The 22,987-nt window shown below is 47.7% G+C and overlaps 2 protein-coding genes across 7 annotated transcripts in view; one reads left to right on the top strand and one right to left on the bottom strand.

The window, feature by feature from the left end:
- LOC114846355 (zinc finger MIZ domain-containing protein 1-like) overlaps nucleotides 1-22,987 on the top strand; it is a 78,868-nt gene that overhangs the window by 8,859 nt on the left and 47,022 nt on the right. For 2 of the 4 annotated variants that reach the window (XM_029135257.3, XM_055504682.1), the window contains exon 2: nucleotides 10,711-10,808. The exons of 1 other annotated variant lie outside the window; for it this stretch is intronic. The gene's annotated coding sequence lies outside the window, so the exon portion shown is untranslated. The remainder of the gene's footprint in view (nucleotides 1-10,710; nucleotides 10,809-22,987) is intronic. One more of the 4 variants, XM_029135258.3, reaches the window with a different exon arrangement.
- tbata (thymus, brain and testes associated) overlaps nucleotides 1-22,987 on the bottom strand; it is a 112,273-nt gene that overhangs the window by 50,102 nt on the left and 39,184 nt on the right. The gene's annotated exons all lie outside the window — the stretch shown is intronic.

Genomic DNA, 22,987 nt, shown 5'->3' with positions numbered 1-22,987 from the left:
CCACTGAGGCCGGAGCAGAACGGGTCCAGTGGATAAGCTCAACACGGACTATCAAAGAGTCAATATTTACATGACTTCAGTAATACATTTACTACTTTTTGCGTAAAAACTGCCAATGCTGAAACCAAATCAGTCTTCGGTCCTCACACACACACACACACACACACACACACACACACACACACACACACACACACACACAGGTGTGACACAGATTTTTAGCAGCGCGCTTTGTTGGTGGCAGATACTCGTTCTCTCGTGGAGCTTGTTTGAGGTGTTGGAGGAATGCGTTGTGTGCTCAGAGAGTTTACCCGCTTGCAAGATAGTCTGTAGTGCTTTCACTGCATTTTCCTTTGGGACACAACACCCGGGAAAAAAAGAGGAAGTCTCAAGGTGCCTATGTTAGGCTTTAGATGTGACTCGGAGTTGGTAAATATTTAGAGAGCAAACATTTTGATACCAGCAGGGATTATAGTTGAGGGAAACATGTTTTTCTAAGAATGGAAATGTCAGCACATCGCAAAGCATAATACTACGATTTTTATTTTAATACCTGTCCCCAAGAAAAAAAAATGCAATTTAGCATCTGAAATCTGAATCTGAGCCAATCAGATTGTTTTTCCCGGGTCCATCTCATTTTAAAGGCACTCGCCCACAGACTGTGTTCAACAAGCGTCCAGTTCATCTGCAGGGATCGTTGCCGCCCACTAACAACCAGCGTATTTGCTCTGCTGCTCCACCTTGTTGCCTTTGCAGAGGGAAGGTGCCAAAGGTGGATGTTAACCATGTCAAGTGCTATCTGCTTCATTTAGTTGGCCACTGAATATTCATGGGGCCTGGTGCCGGTGTCAGGCCTCAGCCAGCCGTGCAGACAGCCGACATTGTCTGTAGTCGGCGGCGCTCTTGATCCTTCCACGTGCGGCTTCTTCCACGTTCGGGTCCTGTCACCCCCCCCTTACGTTGGTTTTCTAATGAGGGGCGTGCTTTTGGCCCGCAGCCGACAATTGTTTCCTGTTCCAATTTGGGCGGCGTGCGAGGAGCTCGGGGACGAGGCGCCCCGTGAAGAAGAGCGGGGCGGAGCGGGCGGGGGAGCGGGTTTAACCCCCCGCTCTGCATTCACGCCCGTCGACTGCCCTCGACTCCGCCGGGGACGCGCCCTGACCTCTGCGGGGATCTCGCGCTGCCACTTCGCTCACACTCATGCGTTTCACCGAGGAAACGGCACCGGATTCCTTGTGCGCCGCAGGAGGCCCCTCGTCTCTGGCCTCGTGTGGCCTCATCGCTCACAAATTCAAAAAGGGGAGCAGCTACTAAATCTCCAAAATATGTGTAACTGGTCTTTCAAACATTAAATTGATGTTTATATATAATAATTCAATCTTTGTGAAGTGTATGAAAACTACACTACAATCATTGCAGTCTTTTTATTAAATGCTGTGATCCAAACTACCATTTGCATTTTAATCATAGTTGAGTTGAAGAATACAAACTGTGTCAAGATTAAATATCCATCCAGGGCTGGAGGGATCCTGAGCCCAGTGTTTAAGTCCTGATACTTGACATGCTGGCTGAGGGAATTTCATCTCCTCCTTGATTAGTATTGATTGGTTTGGGCTGAATTGGCCACTTGAATGGATGTAGCAGCAAATAATCCCTCGTTCTAGTTTCCCGAACCCATTGCACGGGTTGTGGGGAGTGACTTTCTGCGAGCTGAACATTTCATTTCCTGCGGGGGGTCAGAAAAAGACACGTTTCTCCTCGCCTCGCCGTCGCCTCCTAATGAGACCGGGCGAAAGTTGACCCACTGAGTAATTGTGACAAACACGGCGAGGGAGAGGGGGCCGAGCGCCGGGCTGCCCCACTTTTCACCGCGGCGCTTAAAGAATCTCGCTGCACCTGTGGTTTGTAAAGACATGAATCTTTCTCCCAGACAAAACGAGGAATTCGCTGCAGCTTGGAAAAGACCCCCCCCCTCGCCTCCTGCCTCCCTCTCCGTGCACGGATGACACGGTCTGCTGTGCCGCCGCCGTTGCCGCCGCTGCCGGTTGGCTTTCGACGGGGGCAGCTTGAGTGTAATAATGAAATGGAAAAGTTCCAGCACAGTGAACACTAGCACGCAGAAGGTAATTGGAGACTGCCACCGAAGAACTCGGCACGATACGCTTTCAGTTCCACTCTACAGAGAGACAGACCACAAAGTTTGATTATGTTTGCTGTTAACCGAACGCCGGCTGTAGTCGAGCAAAATGGGATCGTGTTCAGACTGGACGAGGGAAGGTGGGATGGGGAGAAGCCCGGGCTGAATGCAGACATGCTTCTAAAAGAAGCTAGCGGCGACATTATTATTCCAGTCTGATTCAATTTCAAGTTTGGAGCGTCGGGGTGTTTTCCCAACAAGGACTCGCACAGATAGGTTGTGGCATCCCATTCTTCGTGTATGAGCCCCGGGCGTTGCGTCTTCAGTGATTGACAGGCCGCCTCTCGCCCGGCGCCGCCACCTTCAGGGCAGCACCGCCGTCGTTCGGAGCGCAGGCGTCGCGGGGTCACGTTGGCCTTGATTAATTAATGGGAGAATGCTGGATCTTTAAAGTGGCGGTTGCCTGATTTGATGGCGCAGGATCTCAGTGTGTTCAATGGAAAGCAGATGAATGATTGATAAGAGAAGCAAAGCTGCTTCAAGTCCTGCGCCGAGGACATCAATAATAAAGGGCACTTTGAGGGCCGCGGTGCCATATGGAAGACAAGGGATTACATCACCTGCTGGATTTACCATCATCAGGTTTTCTTTGTAGTTTTTATTCATTATTTCATTTCATTGGCGAACCACTAGGACCAGTAAATAAACTGTGCATCATCTGTACATCATGAAATCTACATTTCGAGAGGCCGTTACTACATCGTGATGCCTTCTTCTCCAGTTGATACTGTGACTGGCTCATTTCACTCCGCAAGTGTGTTGACGGTGCCGCGCCGAGTTTCGCAGTTTGAGTTCTGAATACCAGAGGTGCCAAAACACATAAAAGATGTTGGGAGAGGAAAAAGGAAGGTGAGGAGATGTCTTTTGGCAGCGCTGCGGCTCTGTGAAGCTGCCTCCCCTGTCTGCAGCGCAGATCCTGCCGCTCTGTGTGTATCTGTCAGGCTCCATGTCATCCTGCCATTGTTCGGGCCAGAAATCAGCGCGGGCTCCCATTGTTCTGCGCTCGGATCTGCGGCTACGGCCCGGTGTCGCCGCACTTTGTCGTGTTTGTAAAATGGAGTGTCATTTCAGGGCAGCGATGGGAGGCCGCAGAGGCCCCCACCCCTGCTCCAGCTTCGTGCTCTGGATATTAAAACAACATTTAACCCTCCGAAGCGCCTGTAATTGGGCTGGATGTGCCGTTGTGACATCAACCTCAACTGGCCCTCGGCACTGAAGGAAGACATGCCTCAGAGCGGATCCAAGGAACTCCCCCTCACCCCCCAGTCGTAACAGAGCAACACGTTGACAAGGTCCCAGTCACGGAGGAGTGGAGCGGGTCAGGATTCCTCTGGCTCGCGGCTGAAAAGACGTCCTGACATTTGTTTTCCGAGCAGTAAAGACCTCGGCGCGTTCGGGGATCGCTCTGTTGTTCACGCGGCTTCACTTTGTGAGGTGCCTAACCAAACATCTCTCACTTCGCGGCCCCCGTCTCTTTTGGACCAGTCTGTCTGCAGCAAGACCCCTCGACGGGCTGCAGCAAGTAACCTTTAGTTTGGATGAAAATATAGAGGCCTTTGGTGGGGTCTCTCTTACTGTCATCATAGAGCACTTCCACATTGAGTAACAAATTATTATTTTTGCCTTTAGACTCAGAGCGGTGCCTGATGCTTTTACCTCCACAAGTACCATGTAATACATGGTGTAGTTTCCATTTAAATATCCACTGGAGGATTCTTTTTACCCTTTGCTGACATGAGAAGAGACCACGAATGAAAATCACCTGTCTGTGCTGGTGCTGAGCCCCGGGATCAGAGCCCATCTCCTCTCAAGGTGGCTTGTCGCCGTGGCTATTAAGACTAATGGCAGCAGCTTGTGATAAGCACAGTTAGCTGAATTCATGACCCGAGCGGCCGGAGCAGCGAGATCACTTCCACTTGTGTGTTTTTCTGCTGATGCGTTTAATTTTTATCCTGTCTGGTGCTGTGACACACGAGGGAAGCCAGAGAGTGCCAGAAAGAGATGGAGAATAAAAAGGGAGTGATGGAGCCTTGGGTGAAATATTGATTCGCTGCAATCCTGGGAGAGAGCACCGCAATATTATATTGTCTCATATGACACAAATGAAGTCATCTCTGTAGTGTTGATCCAAAGCTTTTGTGGCCGTGATGCTGTTCTTCAAGGCAAATGACATGAAAATTGCAGGTTACATTCCCAGGAATCCTTTTAGAAGAAAGAACCGAATTGAGTTATAAAGTGCCCTCGAGGGAATTAATGGGCCCAAATTACAAAATGATAAGCTTAATAACCCATATTTCACCGGACCTTCTTCCAGTGGTATAGATGCTTTCTAACAGGGCATTTCACAGAGCTGCAGATTCCTCTTCAGGAATAAAAAAGACGGACACAGGATGTTGATATCTACTGGCATTTGTGCAATATCCATAACACCTGTGCTTCCACTACTGCGCAACCACACCTCCCAGTATAACGCCCCCACCTTCCATTGACCACTCTGAGACTCTCGCCCCCCCCCCCCCACCTCTCTCTCTCTCTCCACATGGCCAGCATTAGCCGATTTCCTGGAGATCAGTGGAGGACGCACTCGTGCTCCTCTTTCTCCCTCTCATTCACTCTGCGTAGAGTGGCCCGCTTAATGCATTGTAATGGTTGACCATTATTTACGCAGGGGATAAACAAAGAGAAGCGAGGAATTGATGGAGTAATCCACTCTCGCAGTCATTAGGCATTGAGATGGAGGAGCCGGTAGGAGCAGCCTCCTCCTTATGCCTCTCGAGTCGAGCAGCTAATGGAAATGGGACTCATTAAGACACCTTATACTCCGACGCGCCCAAGATCATGAGCAATTGCTAATTGATTGTCGTTAGCGCTCCCGCAATGAGACGCTCTGTCTGTTTTCTCATTTGTTATGAACGGCTTTGTTTTCTTCCCCCGTCTCCTTCGCTTCATTATTGATGTTGCTGTTTTTCTTCCTCTTTTTGCCTCCAGTGCTCTGCGTCTGAGTCATCTCAACGCTGGTTTACCTGGTCAGCCCAAACCGCAGACCCATATTTTAGGCTGGTAGAAGCCTGAACAGCAGGGACAGGCCCGGATGTTTGCTTATTCCGTCTGGAAATTCCTCTTTCTTTCCTCTGGAACTAGCAGATTGTGTTCATTTCGGCCTTTAATCATTTTCCCTCTCCACTGAAATGTGCTCTCCTTCCGCTCCCTGGATTCCTCTGTGTGTCTGTCTGCAACCCCCCAACCCTCCCCATCCTTTCTTCTTCACTCTCATTGCGCTTTCTTTTTCCTTATTATGAAAAGGAAGGAGAAAAGATAAGGGAGCAAGATGAGGAAATGGGATGAAAATGCAAATACAGCTCTGTGACTCTGTCTTACGACAAATCAGGCCTCATTACATCCACCTTTCCTTTGCATTTGGCTCAATGAAATCTCCCTTTTCTTTCTCTGCAATTACAGTATGAAGCCTTTCACCTCTAGTAAACCCCCACTGTTTCTAGTAAGAACATCCAGGTGACCAAAGAGGAATCTGTGGCTGCAGCGCATGCGATTTGCTTTGCAGATGAAGCTGGACAAAGTGGGGGGGGGGGTGTTGCTTTGAGTCTGTGGTCAGTCAGCACAGCGTTTCTTAAATGCATCCGTTTAGTTTTGCTTCAGCACGCTGCCAGCCGTCGTCCCCCTCTGTCTCTATCTCTCACGTGGGAGTTGCTACCACCTTCTCACTCTGATAGGGAGAGACTAGAAACAAAGGAAGAAAAACACAGGCACCCTCTTGGGCTGCTCTTGCTTTTGAAACTAGATATACTGTCGTGAGAGGAGGAGGGGGAGAAATTATATTGGAGCCATAAATTGTGTGAGACGTATATAAGCATCAGTGCATACCTTTGAGCTAGATAAAACATTGTCAAGTCAAATTCTGGTTATTCTGGCCATTGCTCCTGTTAACAGTAGGTTAATAGTAATGAGCCCTATAAGCTTTTTCTCACTCCTCAGTATTTATGTATTAAATGAATTAACAGTTGTTAGAGTAAAACTCCAACTGGCAGAGTAGAAAGGAAAACGAATTACACTAAATTAAATGACAGCTTCTTAATGGAAACCATTTTAGGTTCTGTTACAGGTCTTAACTACATTATTACCTAAACAGTTTAGCCCAGAGAACATTGACAGTTTGGGTTTTGGCAAGAAAAGCACTTTGGTGCATTCCGGAGTCCTCATAGACTCCTGTGTGCTCAGAGTAAAAATACAAGCTGGGTCAGTCCCCGGGAGCAGCATTGCTTCTCCACAAACACAAGGATGCCACAGGTAGCGACCTTGGCTCAACTCTTTAGCGAGTGCAGCCAGGCAATAGGTTTTCCAAGCGCTCAGAGTCCGCGTGGATTTGAGAATTTACTGCTTTACAAGGTCTCAGATGTATGTTCCACAGGAGGGGCACAAGCCGGGGACAGGATGTGCTGAGATAATCTGAGTGAAAAGCTAATTTATTTAAAGCCGTCTAATCATTAACTACTTATTTCCCCCTGCAATGTCCATACATTCCCAACTCATAACAAGAGGAAGCGGCTGTTGTACATTTTAAACCAACCTTTGAGATTCATTTCAATTCGGGATTCTTCTGTTTTGGTGATTTCCCACAATACAAACTGAGGCTGGATGACGAACGTTTGAAAGCAATACGCAGCAGGAAGTAAATTACCTGCATTTACATAAATAAGATGTATAATTGGTAGTAGGGTGCATACAGCTGTGTGTGTGTGTGTGTGTGTGTGTGTGTGTGTGTGTGTGTGTGTGTGTGTGTGTGTGTGTGTGTGTGTGTGTGTCGTGTAGGATACGTGTATGTATCTGCAAGGCTCCACATAATTACAGCAGCGGTGGTTAACTCGGCGCCGGCATGTGTGTTAATCAGCAGAGTGAACATTAGGGAGCTAACTGAGCCGGTGTCTCATGCTTTCTAAATGTATCACACTAAAAACCATTATCTCTAAACCCTTAATCATCACTGTAGCAGCCATTCACGGCAGTGATACACTTCGCAACAACATGTGACTGTGTCTAATGCGGTGACACCATATAGACGTCCTCTGACACCGGCGGCGTGCGCTGGGAAATGCTCAATCCCTTCTCTTTTAACCTGGATTTGGGTGTCAGTCAGTATATTACATGCGGTGTATAGGCATCATAACCGCGCTGCTGTAAAGTAGATTAGTATAATGCAAGATTAAAAGCTCTCCGTTGGTTTTTAATAGCCTGACTTCCCCACAAACCCAAGAACAGGACTTGCTTAATAAGTGTTTAACTTCTACGTATGGGAATAAAGATTATTAGTCGCAGCGTTTCACCGTCGCTGGTCGTGCTGCTAAATGAGCAACCTCACAAACAGCCTGGTGCTCTAAAGGTTAAAACAAGACCAAATTATTTTAATTGGTTTCACATTTTCAAGCATTTATTTGAGCAGGATACAAATGCTAGTACTTACTCAGATGTTGAATCCTGAAAAATAGCAATTAACAGACTAATTTGTAGTGAAAATAATCATTAGTTGCACCCCTGTTAAAATCTATAGGAAACATGTTGTTTAAAGGATTGAGGGGTAATTGACCTTTAACCTTAATTTGACTAAAATACTTCAATTAAAATATCTGCAGAAACCAGAGTGATACTTATTTAATTAGTGTCTAATCACATTATTTGTGTATATTTAAACTAACTGACTGAAGTGGAAACCTGCTTCCTGCTGGGTGACGGTTAAAAACCACTGAACAGTCTCTGTTCAGGAGCGCGACTGCTCCTCCTTTGATTCCAGCTGTCCGCTCAAAAGCGGAGACTCGCATTCCAGTTGATGTTGCGTGCGTGGAGCATAACAACAACAGGAAGCCGCCTGAAGGAGGCGCGGTGATTTCTGTGCCAAGGTAACGGGGAGGTGGAGGCGCCGCTCGGGGAGGTCAAAGCGCGTGGAAAGATTCTCTCCAGCGTTTAATCGCTGCTACATGCTAAAGCTAGCTTGTCTGGGCGTCGGGGGCCGTAGCAGTAGTCGCTTTTGGGCCCCGTGGTTTTATATTTTATATCAAACAGGCAGCAACTGCTTCTTTTCCAATCCCCATTTCCCTGTTTCATTATTCACATTTTCATTTACTCTCCACATGTATTCAGACCCTACTGTATTTACCAGTTAAAATGCTAATGTGGCCCAATGGGAATAAAGGCTCCTGGGAGCCGGCCGGGTGGGTGAGCTTTTCCCCGCGGTGCTGAGAGCCCAGCCAGGTGAGCTTTTCTCCCCAGGTGTCCCCCACTCCTGCCATTGTGGAAGCTTAGCGGGTGGGGTCCCGCTCCCACCACCCGCGTGACTCTCCACGCAGTCAGTAAAAGCTGGCTGCCGGCTTTGGGTGGCAGCGAGTGAGGCTGTCCAGCTCCCGGGGAGGGATTTTGACTCCATGAGGACCCAATTACACCCGGGAGGGCCTCTCACAAGGAATAATAACAATGATGAATGCACCTCTGTGGTCGGCTTAAACGAGCTGGGGAGAGATGTTTTATTGTGCTTGCCTGTCTTGACACAATTTACTTCAGACTTTGTTTTTGCAGTATCAGTAGGTTTAAAATATCACCTCGTAGATTTGATCTTTTTTATGAGAGGCCTGGTGTCATTTTTAACATTCGGGTGACTTGGCTTCAAGTATCAGCAAATATTTGCCTAGAGTTTGATATAGTATCTGAAAATATAAAGAATGTGTGTAAATTGAAATGAACTTGTGAATTTTCAGTGCTGAATCTGAACTTTGGCCTTTTAATTCTTTTTATAATGTGTTTATTTAGAAATCTATAATTTTCTGGTTCCTAATGCGGAGGGTATTTGTCCCCGTCAGGAGATTCTGGGAAAAACTTCCATAATTAGATAACATGGCTCTGCATTTCAGATTTGCACTCTACCAACAGTTTATCAATTACTGCGTGTGTTTTCATCCTGCCAGTCACTCTTTGTCTGGGTGCTCAAGCCGCCTCCTCGCTGCACTGCAGAGCCATGTTATTGTACTTAAACAAATCAATTCTGTTGCAGTTGAGCTTTTTTTTTTACCCCCCCCCCCCCCCTCCATCCCCCGTCATTATGAACTGTTTGCAGTGCAGAGCACATTGATTTTTCACAGCCCTGGAAAAGCTGTTGATGAATAGCACAGAGGTATCTGGGGAGAATCTGGCTTTAAAAAGGAGGCACCCAGCATCACCCCCCCTTCCTCCTCCTCTCCCAGCCCATTGAGCCCCCGGCGCTCCTCCACTTTCTCTTTTCAGAAAGCCGCACTACCAACAGGGGAGAAATTCTGCCTAAAACATCTTCCAATGATAAAGACGATGATTAAAAAATGTGAAAGGCAGAAGGGATCTCCATTTTCCCCCGAATGTGAAAATATACCTTGCGGTTAGAAAGGCTTTATATGTGGAGCATTAGGCTTGTCCACTGCTTGCCTGCTGTGTATCAGTCGGTGGAGGCCGGATGAAAACGATTCCCCAACATGAGACAGCGTCAGAGTTTAGAATCGTGGGGGTGGGAAACGGCATTAGCTGCGTGCTTACACACTTCACACATGTACTCACCCAGCCAGAGCAAACACCCGGCAGACACTTTTATTCTCCATAACCCTCTTTCAGTACGCCCATGGAAATTTATGGCTTCAACATTTAAGGAATCCAAAAACTAGGTATGAACTTTTATCCTGGGTCTATAAAAATCAGTGACATGCTGCCTGAGCAAAAGGGAGGGAGGTGAAGAGAGAGCCGGGTTCAGGACGGGAATGAAAGAAAAGGCCAAGAGTTTGTTTATACAGTATTCTCTCGCCTGCTGAGAACACTGCTCCCTTTAAAGTACAGCCTTGACCTTGACCTTTTATTAAAAAGGGTGTAGGACCCAAAAATATCTTTTTTACCACACAAATGTGACATTGGGAGGTCTAAAAGATTTCAAAATAAAGTTAAAACTTATAATAACACTCATAGATATGGTCACTTAACATAATCACATATCATTAAGATTTCTTTAGGTTTCAAATGATGAACTAATTCTTTGCACATCTCCAGTAGCTAATCAGGTTGAAGGGGGCTTTGCCAGGTATTGTAAATGTTTTATGGTGGAGACGGGTTCTAATAGGCTTATCTGTCAATCGGCAGTGACTTGCGTATGCGCAACGGCGGCGAACTTGCCATGTTGGTGGGTGTTTATGATGCCATACTGATCATGTGAAGTGTCGCCTGCTCTTTTGATTCGTCCTTCATGGGCATGAGAGCGTGAAGGAGCTCATCTGTGCAGGGGAAAAAGTGTCTGTGGTTCAGCAAGGCACAGATGGAAGCCACTTAGAGCCCAGAGGAGTCGCAGAAGCTAAATCATTGAGTGCGCTTGATTTAGGAAAAAAATAAATAAAAAATTTCGGTGAAAATTGCAAATGTAACAAATCATTGTTTGGAGGCTGGTGGGTAATAAAGCGGTGATTGATGTATTTTGTTTTTCCCCTCTGATTTCTCCCAAGGGCAGAAGACTTGAGGTGCTGGAGTGTTCCTCCACCTGATGTGTGAATGGGTGGGGGGGTCCTCTGTGGTGAAGGGTCAAGGATTGAAGTCAACACAGGTGAGACGGTTTTTACATGGCATATGGTGAAACCTACGCCGTATATTAGACGTCTGTGGTGGAATTTATTTTTAATCCTGCAAAAAATTCCCTGGAAACTGTTTAAGCGAGTGGTGGATGAGGCTGTGTGGTCTTTGAGGAGCAGCTGTGTTTAGTGTTAGTGCGTCTATCAGCGTATTGTGTCATGCAAACGTCATTAGCTTCATCATGTTCGGTTGAATTAGCGGTGTGTGTGGACTTGGGCGGATGTTGGAGGCAGCAGAAGGCAGAAAGGCTGTTCGCTCTGCATCAGCACCTGCCTTCAGTCAGACCTTGTCTGTTTGTGTACAAATTGCTAAAAGAAAGAGAAGATATTTCAGGTAGTTGTGACAGAAGTTAATATAAGCACTTTTATATATATGCTAACGGACGTGCTTGGGATGTTTAACAGGCTACGTGGCTCAGGGATCATGGGTACTTATTTGTAGATCTGCAGTCCTTGAAATAAAATCTGCTGGGGTGGATTTAAACTTTTGCATCTGGGCGCTGACATGCACTTAAGTAACCAGCTTGTTCAGAGGAATCAGCCTAATTGACAAAGCAGACTGCGACCCGGTTAGTGCGGCGCTGGTCTCTCTACTCAACCACTCAGAGTACGGAGGCGCGTGATTGGAAACGCTATGTTGTGTAAATCCTGCTTGTTTTGTGAGGAAGCAAAGTGCGGTGCAACACTAGAAAGCGATGGAAATATCTACTTTAATTTCATGACCTTTAATTCTACAAACCGCTCCCGTTGTGTTTACACACTGTGTCGATTGGACATTGCACAGGCTTTGTTCTCAGAGCTGGTACCGTGTCCCTGTAACATCTGGGCTCCCTGACACCTCCCAGTGAGGTGTAAAGAGGTTCAGGGTTCTAGTGTGTGTCTGATGTTACTGTGATTTATACGCCTCGGCTTTATTAGCCCTGACACTGTGCTCCGGTGTCTGTGGGAAGCGGTTAGCGCGTAGCCTACCTAGCACATCATGTTGATTTTATCAGGAGCTCTTAGACACTGAGCTGAGATGCTGACTCCTCCAAGTGCAAACGGACTCTGACTGAGTCCAATACATAAAAACAAAGACATAATCAATCAGTGCATCCTTATGCAAAATGCAGCGTATGTGCCACTAAAAGGGAGAATTATGTCGTGGTAAGGGAATGTAATTGGTTTGTCCAAAGTATTATACAATACTGCTATGGCTTCATGGATTAGGAATGGGGACATCCAGCACGCACACACACACGCTAGCTAGATAAGCATGTTTAATCTTGATTATAGCAGTGTGAATGCTGAGAAGTACAGTGCACTGACAAACATCTGGCCGCCACATAGCGGAGTGGGATAAAGCGAAATGATTATGGTGGAAATGTCAAGCGAGGTAGACAGTGAGAGCAAGTGGAACGAGGGGGGATATGACATAAACGGGGACATGACATGAGTGCTTCACAGTCGGCGCTCTGCCTGGCGCCCGGTGACAGATTCCCCCCTCGCGCTGTCAGAAGGTTGTCTTTGTGGAGGGGGAAATACAGACGTGTTTGATGGGAAGGCTGCAGTTAAAGCAAATGGCAATTTTGTGTAATGGAGGAGTCCGAGTGCAGGGTGACAGGAGACATTCAGCTGCAGCAAAAGCCTGAGAAGTAGAGAGAGAACTTAAATTAATTGTTGGCGCTAATTGGCTACTCAATTAATTTGACTAGATCTTTTAGCACTGGGACACTTTGACGCCCAGTTTAATTTTTCTGAGTTGACGTTTGAAGAATGCCAGGTTGGTCGTTGTAAGTAAGCCCGGATGAATAATTGCTTTCTTCTGTGAAGTGTGAGGGGTGCAGACATTCTCTTAACCTTGCTAGAGGAAAAAGGGGGGAGTAAAAAAAATCCCCTTCCTGTCAGTGGTCTCTCTTTCTCTCTGTTCTTGTGAGATCTGGAGCTGATAAGTGCGAGGCCTCTGGTAACTGAACAGGAAGGATGGAGGGCCTGGCCTCGGAGCCCCTGCCTCTGCACACATGTCCACCTCCCCTGCACAGGAAAACAAAGAGAGCAGAGCCTGCTGCTTAAAGTCAAGTTTGAAAATATACTGTCGGAGCCTATCATCATCACATATCTGACGAGATTTGTGTTGGATCTAAAACCAAAGGAGCCTGTTTTCATAAAATAGACCACAGGCAAAATAATGCTTCTCACCAGACAGTTACACATCTCCCTTTTCCTACTGACCACAATTCAGTCGAGTGGGAGTACTTTCTCAAGTACATGGCAGCCCAAACAGCCAGAGCCCTGAACGACAAGCTCTTGAACTGATGATCGTCAAAAGACACTGGAAAAAATATAATCAATTTGATTTAAGAGGTTAAAAGATCCGTTTTGTAAGTCACGATAGCGCAATGTTTGTCAGAACGAATCAATGAAAGTAAATTTAAGTTGAAAATGGCTTAAAAAAGAACATTTCACTCATCTTTTAATTAAAGTGCAGACATGGTGCAACAAGATCTGTAGGTTGTGGTTAAGTTATTCCCACTCCACTTATTGCCAGCAGCTGGGTGTAACAAAATACAAATTGCTCTATTAGAGTGTCCTAAACATTCCTGCCAAGGCAGAAATTCACCTAACAGCGTAATAATCACTTAAGATAATTGAACAACAGTAAATTGGACAGCACCATTATTGACTCTGAGGTTCAGTGAGTGTAACTGGTTATGACATAATAGCAACTGTGCGGGGTCATCAGTGATATTAGCGTTGGTGTGGAGTTTTCACAGCTTTCCGTTGCGAAGCAGCTTGTGGAATCTCAGGCTTGTCTTATTTAGAGCTCAGGCCGTGGCAGAGATGTTGCAGGGTGGTATCCTTCCCATGAGAAAGCACCAGATAACATGCCAGTGTGACAGCTGACTTATTAGCCCATTAGTCACTGCAGAGAGTGGGTGAACATGGCATGGTTTCTCTGCACATCCTCCCCTTCAACTGGCGCCCAGGAATCCAGTGAGGCTCTCCCACTGATGTAGGAGCTGGAGCCGGGGTCAGGGACCGGAGCCTCGGAAGCCTTTAACCGGCGCTTGTCTCCGGGTCCAACTTCCCAGGCGGTGCCGCGACCCCGTCGGATCCTCCAAACTCCGCTACGTCTCGCGTATCTTTGTAAAATCCATCAGCCCGGCGCCGCTCGAACAAAGGCGCCGCCAGGGAAGAGCGGCGGATGATGCGGCGCTCGCTTCCCTTTATGCAAAATTAAAGCTGACATCTCTTTTGACATGCCGTCCACGGGTAACTTGTCAATTTCCTGCTCGTGATGAATAGCCTGAATGGGCTACGCTTCACAAGCCAACAAATTAATTAGTGGCGTGGTGTAATGTATTTTAAGAACACTTGGCATTGAGATGCTGTTGTCTACCTCGATGCTGTGGCTTGAAATATTAACTGGATGTCACCTTTCACTTGAGTGGTGGTCAGTTGGACCAATAGGCTTTGATTATTTGTGAATATAGTAGATTTCTAGTAGCATGAATCAGTGTTTCTACAGCAAAGCAGGATTTTTCGAAAGCTCTGGAATTTGCGGCCGACAGGCTGATAGTCGTCATTTTCAGACCTTGGTCATTTTTAGGATCAAAAGCGATGATGAGGATGATGATACTGCTGCTAATCCCACTGAAGGGGATGATTGAGTCTTCAAGGCAAAACAGCTGCCTTATGCGCCGCCGCTCCCCCTCTAATGGCTGACGATGATGATGGTAGCAGAGTGTAAGCGAGTGCAATTGACAGTGGAGTTTGGAGTTTCCTCTGGGAGGAGGGAGAGAGGCTGAATCCGAGCGGAGGGAGGCAGGCAGCAGGGTGGCCATGAAACATTCATGCACCTGGGGACTCTTTGCATAAGGAGAACAAGCTGAGCCAGTAATGAAGTAAAGAGCAGAGGACTTCTAATGGTTCTGTTTGTCCTATTATGAGATTAGCTTTAGTCTGGCTCCTTTATGAATTGCATTAAAAGTCTAATTGCATGCAGTGATTTAGTGGCGACTCGTTCTCGCCAGAAAAATGCTGCTGCTGTGCTTTGTGGGAAATATTTTCGACATTTGGGATAATCTAATTGTGGTTAGCTCCGGGATAATTGGTAGCACAGGTGCGCGGGCCGGTTATAGCGCGACGCTGGACGACAGGAGGCGAGTTATTCCCAGCTCCCGGCGGCTCAGTCTCTGGATTGTTGACATGACAACGCCGCACCAAATGCGGACCGGACCAGTTGCGCCCCGTTGGACAGTTGTCGGTCCTAAACTCATCCCGGGCAGAAGAAGCGAGCGGGAGGGAAGCGGCGGAATGGCGAGATGAAGGAAGGAAAAGGGAGGAGTAATATTTAGACAGCCACGCATGCAGTGTCATGTATCAGTGTCAGTGGAGGGGGGGGGGGTAGACAGGATATTTTGGTGTCCTCAGACTCACTGCAGCACTGGTGTCACTGCAACCTGTAAATCACACCGTCCACTCATCTACGGCTTTGCCCACACCTGCCGCCTCCCTTCCCACATTGTATTATTTACGTTCGCCGTCCAAACGGAGAAAGGCCGTTCGATCGCGTGTGGAAGTCAACCCCAGTACAGTCGCAGCGGTTGTGAGTCAGCCGGCCGGTCACGCGGCGCCGTGCGAGGCGGCCTCCGTGCCTGGAGGTGGTGGACGGCAGCTGACTGCTCTCATTCACTCGACTGTGCGCCTCACAATGGATGAACTCATAAGGCGCCCATCTCGGCCATTTCCTCCTCTGTCTGTTTGGAGACAGACGCCGTGTGCTTTTTTTCCTACGTTTGTGCAGTGGGAGCAGTCCAGCTAAATATAACACATCCATAAGTGGATGAACACAGTTACTACAGTATCTACACGGCTTGATTTGAAGTTGAGACGCTCCTATGATTCACCTGGGGCGATTTTACTGTCATATTTACGATGATTGACTTCTTTGCAGATTTATCTGAAAATGTGACACAAAGTTAAAATCAAACATTGCTTAAGTCATTACCACAGCTTACAAGTGTCGTACACAACTTTGCTACAGGCGATGAATTATGGGATTTCTATGCTAATAGTGTATACTTTTAATAGTTTTTCAAGCTCTGGATGGATCACGGCGTCTGTCTTTGTAAATATGGAACTAAGTGTTATCTATCGCCAGTGTTGCTGCTGATCAGATAAATGTTTGGCATTGTTAAAGATTTGTGAAGTTGTTTTTTAGGCCTGCGCATCTGAGGAGGCTCTTTACAGATAAGGGAGATGAAAGGTTTTGATTCAGACATTTAGAAGAGATGCTTTACCAGAAATTTTATGCTTTCTCAACCCTTTTTTTTCTGGTCACTCTCGTTCCGCTAACCCATAATAACCCGCAGCACCCACACACCGGAGCGTGTTACCAGGTTCAGCTCTGACCAGAAGAGTCCGTCCACCGCGGCACCGGGAATTAATTATTCAGACTTGCTGCGGGTGCGTTTTGCCGGACCCCACGTTTAATCACATCTATAATGGCATCTTTGTGAGAGATTAATAACAAGGTGAGGCTATCGGTGCTGCAGCCAGGTAGCTCAGTGCAGGTACGGGCACAAAGAGAATTGCAGGTGTGAGCATTTAAAGGCTGGAGCCCGATTAAATGTTCCTTTCGTCCTAGGATCCACCATGTCCTTGTTCCCACAGTCTCTTACATTGGCCAACCTGCGTCGGTTCCTTTAAGACTGCGATGTATCAGTCTATGGTAATGAGGCTTGTTTAAATATTTATTATACGAGGAAATAAAGAGGTAAGACACTAGAGCCAGTGTTCACAATATTTACATCCCTGTCTCCGATGTTTGGCTCCGACAGCTCAGGGAGACGCTTGGAACAGTAGTTGGGTTTGACTCGCTGTTACAAGGCCGGATGGCACCTCTGTGACTCGGATCTTTCCCTTTCACTTTAGTACGTTAATCATGGATTGCACGCGCGGTATATCGCGGCATTAACTGAACTGGTTTCCAGGAGGCGTTTAGCAGGATAAGTAGGTTAGTACAGGGAAAACTGTCACGCGCTGCAGCTCTCACTTTCGTGTGTATTCGCTGTAAATAGTGCTGAGCTGCAGCAAGGTTACTGACTCCAGTTGCATCTGCATTATGCTAATGTAATGAGAGCAGGAAGCCAATAGAGACTAGTTGCACTGGATTGCTACAGGGACACAAATGCAAGAGTCATCATGCAAATTAGCAGGATGGCTGATCACTCAAAAACTAAAGTTTAGCGAGAGAGAGAGCGAGCGAGCGAGCGAGCGAGGAGGCCAGGCCAGACCACGCCTCCACCGTCCACATTCAGATGTTTTGTTGGGCTTTGATATTTTTCTCAGACCAAATGTTCTTATCGCAGCCCTCAAGCAAACATGCAAACAATCTGGTCTCTGTGTTTCCAGTCACATGGGCCTGAAGTGCTGGAGAGTCAGCATGTCTGTCCTGGTATTTCCTGCGGCTTCACAAACATACGTCCACTCTCTCCCCGTCTTCCTTTGTCTGTCACACACAGCAGTTTCTCCTCAGTATCATCGGTCTGACTATTTTGACTGTTTAATATCTGCTTTAGAGCCAGAATGTGGAGCTCATTATACAGAAAGAAAATCATGATCTGTTGTATTTATGTTTGTTCTTGTCGAAGCCGTTCATGGAGTTTGTTGCCGTTCTGTGGAAAAGCTGCGTGAAAGTGTTCCTGCTTCGTGGTTACTCATGAATTACAGTGGAGGAGAAAAACAGAAGGAAGTGTGACTCTCTATTTTGCACTTCTCATTTTTACAAAACACACACCTCAACTTGAACACCGGGTAAAAAAAACGCAGCAACTACTTCCAAGCGTATTTGTCTCATGCACTTCTATAGAGTGCATGTTTGGGTAATCTGTCAGGTGTAGAGCTGTATTAAGTTGTTATTTGATTTGACACTTTAAAGGTGTGTTTAACTTAATTGATTGTTGAACTGAAGGGTGCAATGAATGCAGTGCCGGCTCCCGTGTGAATGGACTGTGTCCTTCAGCTTTGTTTACGTCGCGAGGTGTTAATTTACAGGCTGCGAATGCAGATGCTCTGATTTAAAGCCGGAATAAAAACTGAAATGAGCTCATGAACCGTCACCCGCCTTTCAGCATCGCATCCAGATGCGCTAAGTGTCTCTTATCGCTAATCTCCCGTTTAGTTGCCATCTAACACAATTTCATGGTGTTGATACAGAATCTAAAAATTCAATAGCTGAACATGTACGCTGGGATTATAATATGAGTCTCTGTGGGGGATGTGGGTCAACTGAAAGACTCTACTTCCTCATATATTGTAATCCTCATTTGTTCTGCTTTTTCATGAGAGACACAGCTTTGAGGTCTCTGTCAGGCGACGCTGGCTATAAATGCTGCCTTTGACCTGCCTCCGTCTGCTCCCCTGGTTCTCAGCCCGGGTCCCTGACTCGACCGTCCCGGCTCCTGGGAGCAGGTCGTGTTTGTGGTTGAACTGGGGAACAGGGTCAGGAGGATGTGTCCGTTTAACCTTCTGGAGAGGCGCCAGGGAAGGACAGGAAGTGATTCATTGGGGTTTAGCGATAAAACAGCGGGTGAATAGTTAACGCTGCCCTTTCATTGATAACCATCAAAACAGCTGATTTCACCATCACTGCAAAATAATATTGAATGAATGAAATTTGATTTGTTTATATATGTGGGTTTCGCCTTGACAATAAGGGAAGCGCCACTCACATTTTGCTCCGTTTCGTGGAAATATGCAACACAGCCCTGGGCTGCGTGCGCTCGGCGGTTCATCGGGCCAAGGTGCAAAGTACAGACCTGCGATTATGTGCGCGTCTCCATTCAGCGCTCATCTGAACGGCGTCCTGCCTTTTCAGAGCGGCGACGCGGGAGTGTCGGCGCAGGTCGGTGTCACCCACATGTTTCCACGCTTCCACCTCGTTGCCATGCAGATAGTTTTGGTTTTCTCATGCCTCCAATTCAGCGCGGTGGAGATTAGAGCGCGCACCTCACTACTTGCATGCACGTCCACACTCACCACTCACTGTTTTTGTGTAATTTAATCCAGATGCAGGCTCCTATCCCTCCATTAAACCTCTGTCTTTGTCATCGGTGTGACAGCGGCATGTTTTGTATAGACAGCGCATTTAGCCTTTCTGTGTTCTCTGTCTCATGCTGACTGTTTATACCCACGGGTCAAATAGCATCTCATTAAAAAATAAAGTCAGGAGCCTGTTTTGGGCGTACTTTCGGTATTTCCGTGCTTCTAGGAGACGTAGCTTTATGCTCTAAAAAGTCTCCCTCCATCTGTCTGCATGACTGAGTGGCACGTGGAGCCGTGTGGTGGTGGATCTGCTCGAGGGTGTTGCAGAGGCTAGTGGAGGGGAGCGCGAGGGGGGTGGAGGAGGAGGGCGGTGGAGGCTTCTGTAAATAGCCCACCCTGCATTAAGAACCGCACAGTCCTGACCTCGCCGCCACGCGTTCCTCCTCACAGCGCGGGAGCCGGTGGAAGTCAGCGCCGACTGCTTCTCCACTTTATCCAGGTCAGATCTGATCTACTCTCGCTAGTAAAGCGCGGCGGCTCGTGACCCCGGTGCCCCCCCCCCACCACCACCACCACCACCGCCACCCCCCCTTCGCTGCCAGCCAGTGTCAGAATAACACGAGCAGCTCTGCGGAGGGCCTTCGCTGCTCTGCCTGCTGTTAGGAAATCACACCACCTTAAATACATTTATATAAATATCTACACTTGGATACATTTTCACATCAAAACAAAGTGTCGGCTCAATTTGATTTCCGTCTTTCTCCACATTAAGCGAGAGAGAGTTTGCCTTGCAGCATTTTTGCAGTAGATATGTGTGTGTGCTTGGAAGTAGGTCATTGATTTAGAACTTGGACACTGATTACGTGCTGGCCTAGAAATGGGCTATAATCTGTGTCTCTCATACCAAAACAGCTTTTCATAAGTGGCAGTTATTTCAAGGTCAGGACAACAGTTGTGTCTCATCACTACTTTATCTCTTGCTCAGTTTCAGCAGATTTCTGTTTTCTTTTTTTTTTCAGTTCGTGTTGCTCATTTTTAAGCCACTGACGAGTGAAGAGAAGTCTGCTCGTCTCTGTATAAGGACTAGAATGTGCCAAGCGTGCAGGCATGCCCTGTTCTGTCCTCGATAGGGGTTTGATGTGCTCATTCGGATGCCATTTGAGCCAATAATGTAAATATTCGTGGTCTTTAAACAAGCCAAGACGTGATCTAATCTGTCTCCAGCAAAGTCCTCTGAAGAAAAGTGGAAAAAGGGAGTTTTCTTCTTGAACATGTTGGAGTAAATCTTGCACTGTGAGCTGGGAGTTGGCTGTCACTCAGTATTGCCAAGACATCCCTCTGTTCAGCGCTTTAACACTGTATATGTGTATTTTTACAGTTCACATTCCTAAAACTTGGACGTTGGGGGGTGTAGCTCGGTATAGATTTAGCTCTGCTCAGAGCGCGAGCTTGAAGGACTCATTGTCCCGCCGCCATGGAGGTTGTAGGAGGTCAGAAGGGCATGTTTGTGTACTTCCTGTTCTCTTCCTGGTCCTGGTCTGTGTGGGTTAAGAATAAACACTGGAGCGTGCTAGCATGAATGGAGCGCTCTTATTTTGGAAGTGGCCGTGTTCCATGCTGTGTTTTCATGCTGTCGTGTTGCAAAGGGAGCGTCTTTCCAAAATGCTACCTTGAAGAACTTGAAAGCGGTTGGCTCCTCGCGTCGGGTTTGCGCCGGGAACGGGACTGCGGCGCTTCCGCCTCCTCTCCGTTTGTCCCACACGAAAGAAGATCCTCGCTCCGCGCTCGCCGCGCGCACCTGTTTCGAATGGGCGCCCGCGACGCCGGCGTTTGTTCAGGCCGCGGCCGACGGAACCCCATCAAAAATGGGATCGGCCGCAGCAGCTGCAGGCTGTGGCACGGAGAGGAGAGGAACAGCGGGGGGGAGGGAGGGGGGGGAGAACAATTGACCAGAAGCGACACGGGAAAGAGAGGTGACCTGATTGCTCAGCTGGCCAAGAGCACGGGAAGGAAGCAGCAGGAAAGGCTGGTCCCCTCAGTCTGGCCCGGCTCGCTGCTGCTTCTGGTGGGTCCCTCGGTGGCCTTCCTCTCCTCCCTTAACCCCACCCCCCACCCCCCCTCCCCCCTCTCCTTCCCGCACTGCTGCCTGTCACGGCTCACTACATCGGAACAAAATGATCAGCTCTCACCTCCTCGTGAACACGGGTCATCATTGTAGCCGGGCAAGGCCTCGGCCCTTTGTATTAGATAGGGATCACTGATATGTGGGAGGAGGAGGAGCTGCTGCTGCTGGAGAAGTCAATATTGTTGTGATTTGTACAGAACATACACGTAAGGGTGTTTAATTTAAATTATTGTATTTATTAGTGATGGCCTCAAGGTTACCAATTTTGTCTCACTGCACTCACGGAATTATTGGATGTACGCGTTTATGATTCCTCTCCACAAGGAAACATGTCAAGTACCTCTCACTGCTCCCGTAGCTCATAATGTAATTAATTCTAATCGCAATCATCATAATAGCTTTTCCGATCAAATACCCAGGAGCGGTCCTAACAAAATAATCCATTCCTCTGAAAAACAAACACCCCCCCCCCCGTCGCTGCCACCTCCTGCTTCTAACTGTGGCGTGGAGGGGAGAGTCGTCGTTTGGACGGGGGAGAAACGCCAGCAAACAGAAGGACCTGCACATTTGCATACCTTTTTAGCATGTGGCTGAGAAAGCCTTTATTAAATTCACCCCCCTGTGGGGTGGGCCCTACCGAGCGGAGGAGGGGCACTGGGCCTAAAAGGGACGGGAAGAAGGGCTGGCCTCGTCTTGGAGACAGGAGGCAGCATCTGAGCCAGAGGACAAACAATGCTCCCAGACACAGGAACAAGGTGGCAGCAGCAGCAAAGTGCTCTCCTGCAGATCAGCGTCCCTGTCTGCATGGACAGGAGGGGGTTAATAGTGTCAGGGAGGCTGTTTGGGGCATTTATAGGCAGGAATTTTCAGCTTGACTGATGCAAAGTTGACATCTAGCAATGCTAACTTTCTTATTTACATGATTTTACTTGGTGCCAAATCCCCTGCTGTTCACGAGGCAGGAATATTTTCAACTCCTTTGTCCGATACTTTATTTCCAGGAGAATCTATTACTGGGAATGGGCTGTGAATGACTGGGGGGGGGGGCACGCGGCCGTCCACGGACGGCGCACGCACGACACGTACCGAAAAAATACCCTTCGCTCTGCTGTTTTTGTAAGCCCCACCTTGGCTTCTGGCAAGGGGGATGGGAGCAGGAGAGCGGAGTGAAGAAATATCGCAGATGTTGGTCCGCGTGAACTCCTTCCCCTCCGCAGCCTTCCTGCACAGTCTGGCCTCTCTCGAGCCTCTGCTTTTCCCTCGCTCTCCCTACACAAAAGACAAACGACTTCTCCTAACTTAATTTCGGTTGCAGCATGTGAGGCTCTGTCTTGACATCTGCCGGTTAACAGAGTGCAGATTCAGGCCGCCGTGGAGCCCGCTTGGCTAGTTTTTTTTTTTGTTTAACCCACAGCATCCTGACTTCTGACTTTCAGGGCATTTTCTGTGGAAAACTCTGCAGACGACTTACATTTTCCCTTCTTTCACCCGTGCACGCGCTTCGCCACATGTTGCAGGGCCAGTCTGTTTAGAGGACGAAGCGGGCGTAGGCTTTCCACCCATGCTAGCGTACTTTGTGTGCGTGGGTTTTGTTTCTCACACGGGTCACGACTGTGTCACAAGCCAACTCCAGTCTGCTGGTGGCGACAGAGGAGGTGCCGCCACTCATCCAGCCGCTTGCCCAGGGCTTTGCAGCATAATCTGGCTTGTGTTAATTTGGTTAAGGAAGCCATTTTAATCTCTAGAACCGGTCTTCCTAGGATGCTCTGGACAAATAAAGGACAGGGCATGACCGAGTGTCTTTGATTACTTGGCCTTCCTCTATTTCCCCGGGGACATGTTGGTGCTTTTAAGATGGACCAAGTCTTTGCCAAAACCACAGCAGACCTTTGATTTATTCCTGATGTGTGGACACCAGCCGAGTCTCAAGGGTCCACAGCAATTTATCTGGAGGATATTAAATGACCTAATGGGCATATTATCTCACTCACCTGAAGGAGT

The sequence above is a fragment of the Betta splendens genome, chromosome 19 (assembly GCF_900634795.4).
Source record: "Betta splendens chromosome 19, fBetSpl5.4, whole genome shotgun sequence".
NCBI lineage: Eukaryota > Metazoa > Chordata > Actinopteri > Anabantiformes > Osphronemidae > Betta > Betta splendens.
Note: the sequence above shows the minus strand (reverse complement) of the source record. Positions and strands in the feature narration are given on the sequence as shown.